Source organism: Mustela lutreola, chromosome 12 (assembly GCF_030435805.1).
Source record: "Mustela lutreola isolate mMusLut2 chromosome 12, mMusLut2.pri, whole genome shotgun sequence".
In the NCBI taxonomy this organism is placed as follows: domain Eukaryota; kingdom Metazoa; phylum Chordata; class Mammalia; order Carnivora; family Mustelidae; genus Mustela; species Mustela lutreola.
Window position 1 is genome coordinate 25,357,280 of NC_081301.1, and position 9,271 is coordinate 25,366,550.

Sequence of the window (9,271 nt, forward strand, 5' to 3'; positions counted from 1 at the left end):
TTTCCTGAAGTTACTGTTCTCAGATCACTTCAAGATTGTTTTGTTTACATGTTATTTACTGAACATATATTATTTTAAAATCAACTTTAAAAATAAATTAGCTTTATCAAAAGCAATAATACCCATTATATCACAGGTCTGGTGGGCTATTTTATATATACATTTTCAATATGTATCAAAATAAATATATTATTAAAATTAATTGGATTAAAGCACAGTCTGATAGTATACGTGCCAAACTATATGTTTGGTAAGGGGTTAGAGAAATGGAAAAGAAAATGTTGTTTGAGCTATTTTTGTGTGTACAAACATGAATCATTTTTACACTTTAAAAAGTAAATAACAATAAAAATAATAATAATAATGTGGTCTAGCAGTGACTACTATACCCCCAAATTAAGCCCTCCCATTATAGATTCCTAGTAGGAATTAAAACTTGACACAAGTCTTTTTAGCACAATTAACAATATATATTTAAAGTTTTAAAATTGTCACACCTTTTGTCCCCCATTCCTCCCCTAAGAATCTATCCTAAGGGACCAATCAGAAATGGAGAAAAAACGTATACAAAAAAATGGCACAGGTAAAGTGAGTAATTGAAAATAACCTGTGATTAAGAAAGAGAAGAGAAATGGTAAATAAATAAGAATATATCCCCCCTATGATGTAGTAGGCAGCTTAAAATTGTTAGTAAGATTTTGTAATTAAATGGAAAAATGGCCTCCTGCTAGGTAAAAGACCTGGATACAAAATTATGATCACTGATTATTTCTTATAACACACACACACACACACACACAAATCACCTTGAAAGGAAATATACCAATGTGTCAATAGTAAATTGACCTCTCATAAAAAATTTAGAAAATGTGGAACTTATATATAATCTATATGTTATATAATTATATATAAACCATATATACCTATGTGTCTATACATACACACACACACATATATACTGATATGGAGTTGACTGCTTTGTTTGAACTGAATTGTTGATTACCTGTTTAAGTATTTTAAAACCTTTTTAAAAAATATTTTATTTATTTATTTGACAGACAGAAATCACAAGTAGGCAGAGTCAGGCGGCGGCAGGGGAGGAGGGGAGGGTCCCTGCTGAGCAGAGAGCCCAATGCAGGGCTCAATCCCAGGACCCTGAAATCATGACCTAAGCGGAAGGTAGAGGCTTAACCCACTGAGCTACCCAGGTGCCCCTTAAAAACATTTTAAAGTTAAATGATAGAATCTTCTTTTATGTGTCTTGTTATTATAAATGAGGTTCAAAGAGCTAATTAATATTGTTAATAAATTAGTGGTACAGTAACTGTTTTCAGGAAAATAGTCTAATTTGCTTTTCACAGGGTCAATAAGAAGATCTGAGTGGGCATTTTGAGTATATTTTATATATGAGGAAATTTAAGACCAAAAAGATTAAACGATTTAACCTAAGGTTTTCCAAAGCTAATGGTGTAAAGAAAACTAAAATCCAGGTCTCATAACTTCTTATTCTTGTATTTTGAAAACTAGAATTCTACTATACTCTCAAAATATTATCAAATATTATTAAAATAAAGTTACAAATGGCTAGTATGAAATTCAACTTCATCAGTTATGAACATGAAAGCTATGGCACTCAACTACATGTTGACAGAAATATATAGTGCATTGAGTGTGTATTTACATTTGCCAGTTGTTAAGATAATTCCCAGTTGTGGAGGATATGGAAAAACAGACCCTTTGGTTCTCTGTTGGTGGGACTATGACAAGTTTCAATCTTTCTGGATATATTTAAAGTCTTTAACCCAGAAACTTAACTTTTAGAAACTGACCTAAGTACTCATGACTATTATCAAAAATTTATGTACAAGGAGGTTCACTGTGGCATTAATACCCAACAAGTGATTGGTTAAAAAAAATCATGTTCTTCTTTGTAAAAAAAAAAAAAAAAGAAGAAGAAAGAAAAAAATATATACGCATATATATATATATATATATATAGCTATCAAATTCTGTAATAAATATTAAATGACATTGAAATATTTACATGATTTTTTTGATAAGAGAAAAACAGATTTCAAAACAGTATATATAGCATTATTCCACATGTGTTTGTGAGTATGTGTGTTTATGTGTGTATTGAGCATTGAAAACAGATTAGAAAAGTATAATGAAAGTGTTAATGGTTTTTTCCAGGTGATGTAATTTTTCTAGGTGATGTAATTATGGGTATATATTTTCTCACTGTGGCTTCTCAGATTTTTTTTTTTTTAAGAGAGCGGGGAGGGAAGGGCGAAGAGAAAAGGGAGAATGGGAGAATCTTTTTTTTTTTTTTAATTCCGTTAGCCAACATATAGTACATCATTAGTTTCAGATGTAGAGTTCAGTTATTCATCAGTTGTCTGTAACATCCAGGGTTCATCACATCAGCGCCCTCCTAATGCCCATCGCCCTGCTATCCTCATCCCCCCCACCCACTTCCCCTCCAGCAACCCTCAGTTAAGGGTCTTTCATGGTTTGTCTCCCTGCGTGAGGGAGAATTTTAAGCAGGCTCCACATCCAGCACAGGACCCGACGTGGGGCTCAATCCCATGACCCTGAGATCAGGACCTGAGCTAAATTCAAGAGTCAGAACCTTAACTGACTGAGCCACCCCAGAGCCCTAACTTCTCAGATTTTTAAACATTTCTACAATGAATGTATCTTTTTTGGAGTTAGAACGAAAAAAACTGTAGAACTTGCAAGTAAATTTTGCCAGCACAGAATTTCTCTTATGTCATAATCACTGACTGAACCAAATGTTTGTCTAATGTGTAAAAGAAATTTAATTGTAAGTTTTCATTAATCATTATTTTAAAACATACACATCTTGAAGTCCTTGCATATATTCATTTGATTTCCTAAACAGCCTTTACTCAAGAGTTCAATGTTCAGATTTTGGATACTAACTGCCAGCATCAAACTGACTTGACTTTTTATCCACTAACCACTAACCCTGGACTGACCCCTTGTAGATTTCGTGTTAATTGTCCTTTCACCATAATGTAGAATCTATACATACTCTCTCCTATCTACTAGGGCGAGGTTTGATTTCCCTGCAAGCTGCTAAGATCAATGTTTCATAAAAGTTGAGTATTGGCTGCATGTTTTTTTAAGTATCTAAAACGCAGAACAAGTTTACTCTTTAGTATCCTTCTAATGTTTATCCTGAAAATTTGCTCATTTCAAGGAGCATGTTTTAAGTAAGTATTTATTGATTTAATGTTCAGAAGAAAGACAAAACCAAATCCAGCAATGTACTTCTACTCACTAGTTTCCAGCTCCTGCTCTTACTAATGATGACCTTGGACTCCATGCATCAGTTTCTATATCTGTAAAAGAAGAACAATTAAATATTTATAAGATTGCTATGAAGCTTTTTTTTTTAATGCAGATAAAGAACATGGGGGTTTTCAAGTGTAAACTAATATGATCCAAGTCTATAAAGCTTCACTGTGAGATGGCATAGATGAAGGAAAAGCTCCAAAGTCAAAAGACAGGTCTTTAGTCTAGAAATTCAAAACCAAAATAGGCACCCCTGTCAAAAATTAATCCATTACTATTTAAACAAAATTTAAAAATCAACAATTACTAATGAAAAACCCAAACAAATTAATTGTATCTAAATTCTCCTATTACTACTTACTTTCTGCTTGCTTGTTCCATTTGTTTTTTGCTAGAACTCAGCTACCAGACTGAGTTATTGCCAGAGGTTTTCTAAAAATGGAACAGAAAGTCTTAAAATCAAGAGTATTTTGTTTATTGAGATATCAAATGAAGAAATAGTTGTATACGTTCAGAAAAATTCATACAGTGTGGGAATTGTTATAATAAATACAAATAAATAAACTACAGCAAAGGGGGAACCTTATTTTCTTTCATTTTCCTGTAAATTGTATAGAGATCACTACTATTCTCTGGCTTAGCTTCTGGATCAGCAATGTTCTGTTGGAGCACAGTTTGAAAAGCACTATCTATTCCAGATGAGAAAATGGTCTCATGAAAAAATGCTCAAGATCACATACCAAAGTTACTGAAGATCCACACCTACTCAATTTCTTTTCATGGCAATTTCAACTACATGCAATTTGCCTATCCTAGCAAAAGAGATTTTTTTTTTGAACTGGTATTGAACCTCAGTTTTCTCCTTTTCTTGGTTCCTTCTCTCCCTCTCTCTCTTTCCCTTCCTTCATAAGTTTTCCCAGAAATGAGATTTTACACTTTACATAACCAACAATAATTAACAGCTTCGTCAACCAATAAATAATTTTTACACTTTCTCTAAATTATTGTGATAACTTTCAGTCCATTTCATCTTTTTTGTAAACTCAGAGGATTAGCAGAGCAGTTAATTAAGTTGTCCATATATCAACATGTTTTCTTCCTTGAGAATGTTTAGGGGTTTTCTCCACTTTTTCCTTCTCATCATTCAATCTAGAAGGGTTTTTATAGGCTTAGACTCAGGGGACAAAAAAAAAAAAAGACCAGGAGGCATAAGGCTTTCACATGGAAAATTGTAATTCTGCTTTCATTTAATTTAAAGATATAAATGGAGAATCAGTGCTGTTCAGCATATCAGGGATCATAGAAAAGTTGATTCTTCTGGTCCTTTTGCATTGCTTCTCTGCATCTACATCATGCAACATTCACAAAGGACTTATTTCTGTTATTGAAAAAGGAGATTTGCCAGTGCCCTCTCATCTGACTTATGACAGAGGACTGAATTTGAAATCAGTAGAGACTTTTCTTTTTTTCTTATTCTTTTTTTTTTTTTTTTTTTTTTTTTTAAGAAATGGAGAGAAAGAGAGAGGGGTTGAGGTAGGGAGAGGGAGGGAATCCCAAGAGAAATCGCACAAACCTGAGATCATGACCTGAGCTGAAACTGTCGGACACTTACTGAGTGAGCCACCCAGGTGCCCCAGTTGAGGCTTTTTAAGTGTCATAAACGTGGAATTGTAGTATCAGTTTGGTAACTGAGTTAATTCTGTGGATACTAAAACTGGAAGATAAAGCATATGACATGGAAAAAGGAAAGCAATAGTGATTGTTATTACAGTTTCATTTAACTATAAACCTGAATGTAGCCAGGCTCTACTAGGTGCTCCTGTCCCATTCACTGAGTAGATTGCAAAATCCAAGACCTATCCAGCTGTCACCTCCTCAATTTAGAAACCTAAGCCCTCCTCAGGCAAAGGGATATGGTGTTTGTAAGAGAAGATGCACAGATTTTGTCTGGAGGCTGGGAAAAGCCCTAACACACCAGATCAGTGATGGGAATCTCTGATATCTGTAAGTGACCCTCATAAAGCATTTATCACATACATTTTTTTTTAAGATTTTATTTATTTGACAGAGAGAGAGAGAGAGATCACAAGTAGGCAGAGAGAGAGGAGGAAGCGGGCTCCCTGCAAGGAGCCCGATACAGGGCTCGATCCCAGGACCCCGATATCATGACCTGAGCTGAAGACAGAGGCTTAACCCACTGAGCCACCCAGGTGGCCCTATCACATACATTTTTAAAAATATATTCCTCACAATTTATGACATGAGGATTATTTCTTCTGTTTTCTATTTGGAGAAATCAGGGCTCAAAGTTCAGTGACTTGCTCAAGATCATTCAATGAGCCCTGAGACTTGAACTTAAGACTTCTGATTTCAGATAGCACCTTCTTTCCTAATTGTCAAGTGTTAAATTACCAATATAACATAGTAATATATTTTTTGCATCATGTCTATAAATATACCTTCATATATTTATATTTCCTGATTATAAAATAGGTATTGTAGCAAACTTAGCAAATACAGAAAAGTTAAACAAAAGAAAAAATAATACGTAGTCTAAAAATACAGAGAGAACTGCTGTTAACTCTTTCCTCTGTATTTTTTCCCCTTTTTGATTCGATAGTTGATATCCTTTGCTTGTTTTTTATTGGTAGGATTGTATGTCTGTGGTTATTTATTTATTTATTTTAAAGATTTCATTTATTTATTTGACAGAGAGATCATAAGTAGGCAGAGAGGCTGGCAGAGAGAGACAGGGAAGCAGGCTCCCCACTAAGCAGAAAGCCCAATGCAGGGCTTAATCCCAGGACCCTGAGATCATGACTTGAGCCAGGACCCTGAGATCATGACCTGAGCCGAAGCCAGAGGCCCAACCCACTGAGCCATCCAGATGCCTCTATATGTTTGTGTTTTTACAATAATTTGTGATGTCACTTTATAGAATAAGGATATTAACCCCTTATATTATAGAAAAAATATTTTTCTTAGTTTTTACTTTTAACTTTGAAAATACAGCTTTTTCAACATACTGAGATTAAAATATTTGTATTCAAATTTATCACTCATTTTCTTTGGCCTTCCGCCATTGGTATAAAATTAGAAAAGACTTCAAAATCCCTAATGGGACAACTACTTATGTACATGGGTGTTTTTCCCCTACGAATATCAAGAGTTTTAGTTTCACATTTAATTGTACAACCTCTGTATAATTTATTTTAATATGTGGTTTGAGGTAGGGATCAAACAATTCCCAAATAATTAACCAATTGTCATAGTATTGTTAAAAACATCCTTTCTTTACCCACTTAATTGAAAGATTACCTTCATTACAGCAAATGTGTCTGTTTTATTCTTGGTCCTAATTTTCTCTTTTATTATCAGATTTATTCCTTTAAACTGGAAAAGATCACAATATTGCTTAGGTTTTATTAAATATTTGAGCAGCATTTCTCTCTCCATATATGTAAGTAGTAATTTAGACATATATGTGTAAATTTATATTATATGTAATAATTTATATGTATATATATAAATGTACATAAATGCAATGTTTATATGCATATTTGTATGTATAAGTGTAAAACATATGTACATATTTATACATATATGTGTGAATTTATATGTAATTTAACTTAGTTCCAATTCCTTCAGTAGGTACACAGGTTATTGTTTCATCTATGACTTCTTTATAATTTTACAAAACATAGATAATGTAGATACATTATTGGGTTACCAGTCCATTCAAAACTTTACATCAGTTTATTTTCTTTTTTTGTTTGGTTTTTATTTTCTTTTGTTTTTTGGGGGTTTTTTTGGCTCTTTTCTTAAAATAGATTCAGATCTGAGTCTAATATCTTAAATGACTACTCACTGTTTTAATTCAGTGAAAGAAAATAAAAGATTTAAATAAACAAGAGGATTTGACAATAGAAAACACAAACACAACCTCAGAAATAAAAATAAGAAGTCAGAAATCAAACTGTAGAGTTAATATATTTGTGTCAACTTTCAGAGTAAGTGTTAATGGATAAAGGTTCTCTATTGGGATATGAAGAATCTCATGCTATTAAAGCAAATTAATAACCATAAACTTTATTCAGGTTGAGTAAATGGGTTGTACAATTCCTCTACATCCTGTTTGCTATCTGAGGGTTGGAAAATCTGTCAGTTTCCAGAAGGAGATGTGTTAAACAACACGATGGTCTAAGAAACAAAAATGCAAACAGCTATTTAAATAGGTTGCAAGTAAAAGTAAATGATCAGGAGTTTTTGGAAATCAAAGGAAGTAACCAGAAATCAGAGAAGTGTTATCAGAAACAAATTAGGAGAAAATATAGTAATATCGGACAAAATAAAATTCAAGATTAAAATACTAAAATGAAAAAGGAAACATTTTAATTGGTAAAAGGAGTAATTCATCATTTTTGTACCTAATAATATAGTTTCTAAATATGTGAGGTATAATTTGTTATATCTACAAGGAGAAGTTTACAAAACTATAATGATAATTGTAGATTTTTGACAGGCCTCACCAAAAAATGACAAATTAAGTGGCCCTCAAATACAAAAGGATATGGAGGAATTGAATAACACATTCATTAAACTTGACTGTAGATGTATGTGTAGAACTGCGTGCCTGATATTCTTTTTCAATACCCATGGAGCAGTTACTAAAAATGACCAGTCATTCAGCCACAAAAATAAAAACTCTATAATATCAATAAGATTGAAAGCAAAATACAGATCAGAGTACACAAAAACTATAAATAAACTGAACAGAAACACACACACAAACTATTTACTGAAAAACTTTAAAATACCTTTCATAATATCTTTGGTTAAAAAAAATCAAGCTGAAACTACAGACTATTCAAATAGAACAACACTGAGAATACTATATATGAAAACTTATGTGATGTGACCCAGTTTTAGCCAAATAAAAGTTAATATCTTCAAGTGTATTAATTAGAAGCAGAACATATTTAAAATACACAAACACTTTGAATTGAAGGAGTTACAAATCCTTTACCAATTTTTTTTTTAAGTAGAATGTATTGCGTGTTAAAAGCAGAACTCTATAAAAATTAAGAAGTAAGTTTTATCAATTAAACTCTCAACAGAAAAGTCAGATAAGTCTGATAAAAGAACATAAATATATAACATTAAGATAAGGAAAGAAACATAACTACAGAGGAGATTAAAAAGTTATGAGACTATTATATCAATAAAATTGAATTTCTTAGGTGAAAAGGATAATTTTCCAAAAATCCATATAATAATGAAAATTGACTCAAGAGAAAGGAGAAAAGAAAAATAAACCAATTACCACAGAAAAACAGAAAGCATAGTTAAATCCCCAACTCCCACTGCAGAGGCACTAAGTAAACTATTATGCCTTATAGAGATGATAATTTTTGTTTGTAAAATATATGTATGTACTTTTTAATTTATCTTTAACTTCTTTTTATTATAAAGTAATAGACATTCATGGAAAAAATTTAAAGAATACCAAAAGTTCTAGACATCAAAGTATAAGTCCTGTGCTGTTTAAAGATTTTGTACTCATTTTTTGGTCTTATTATTACTCTATAACCCCACAATCCAAACAAGCAAACCAAATACAGAAATGAAAGCTTATATCAATATTACTTGTAAATATAAATGCAAAACTTCTGAACAACGTATTTCTTTTTTTTTTTTTTTTTTTTTTTTTTTAAAGATTTTATTTATTTATTTGACAGAGAGAAATCACAAGTAGATAGAGAGGCAGGCAGAGAGAGAGAGAGAGAAGCAGGCTCCCCGCTGAGCAGAGAGCCCGATGCGGGACTCGATCCCAGGACCCTGAGATCATGACCTGAGCCGAAGGCAGCGGCTTAACCCACTGAGCCACCCAGGCGCCCAGAACAACGTATTTCATATAAAAATCCAACAGTGCATCAAAGAAGTAATTCAC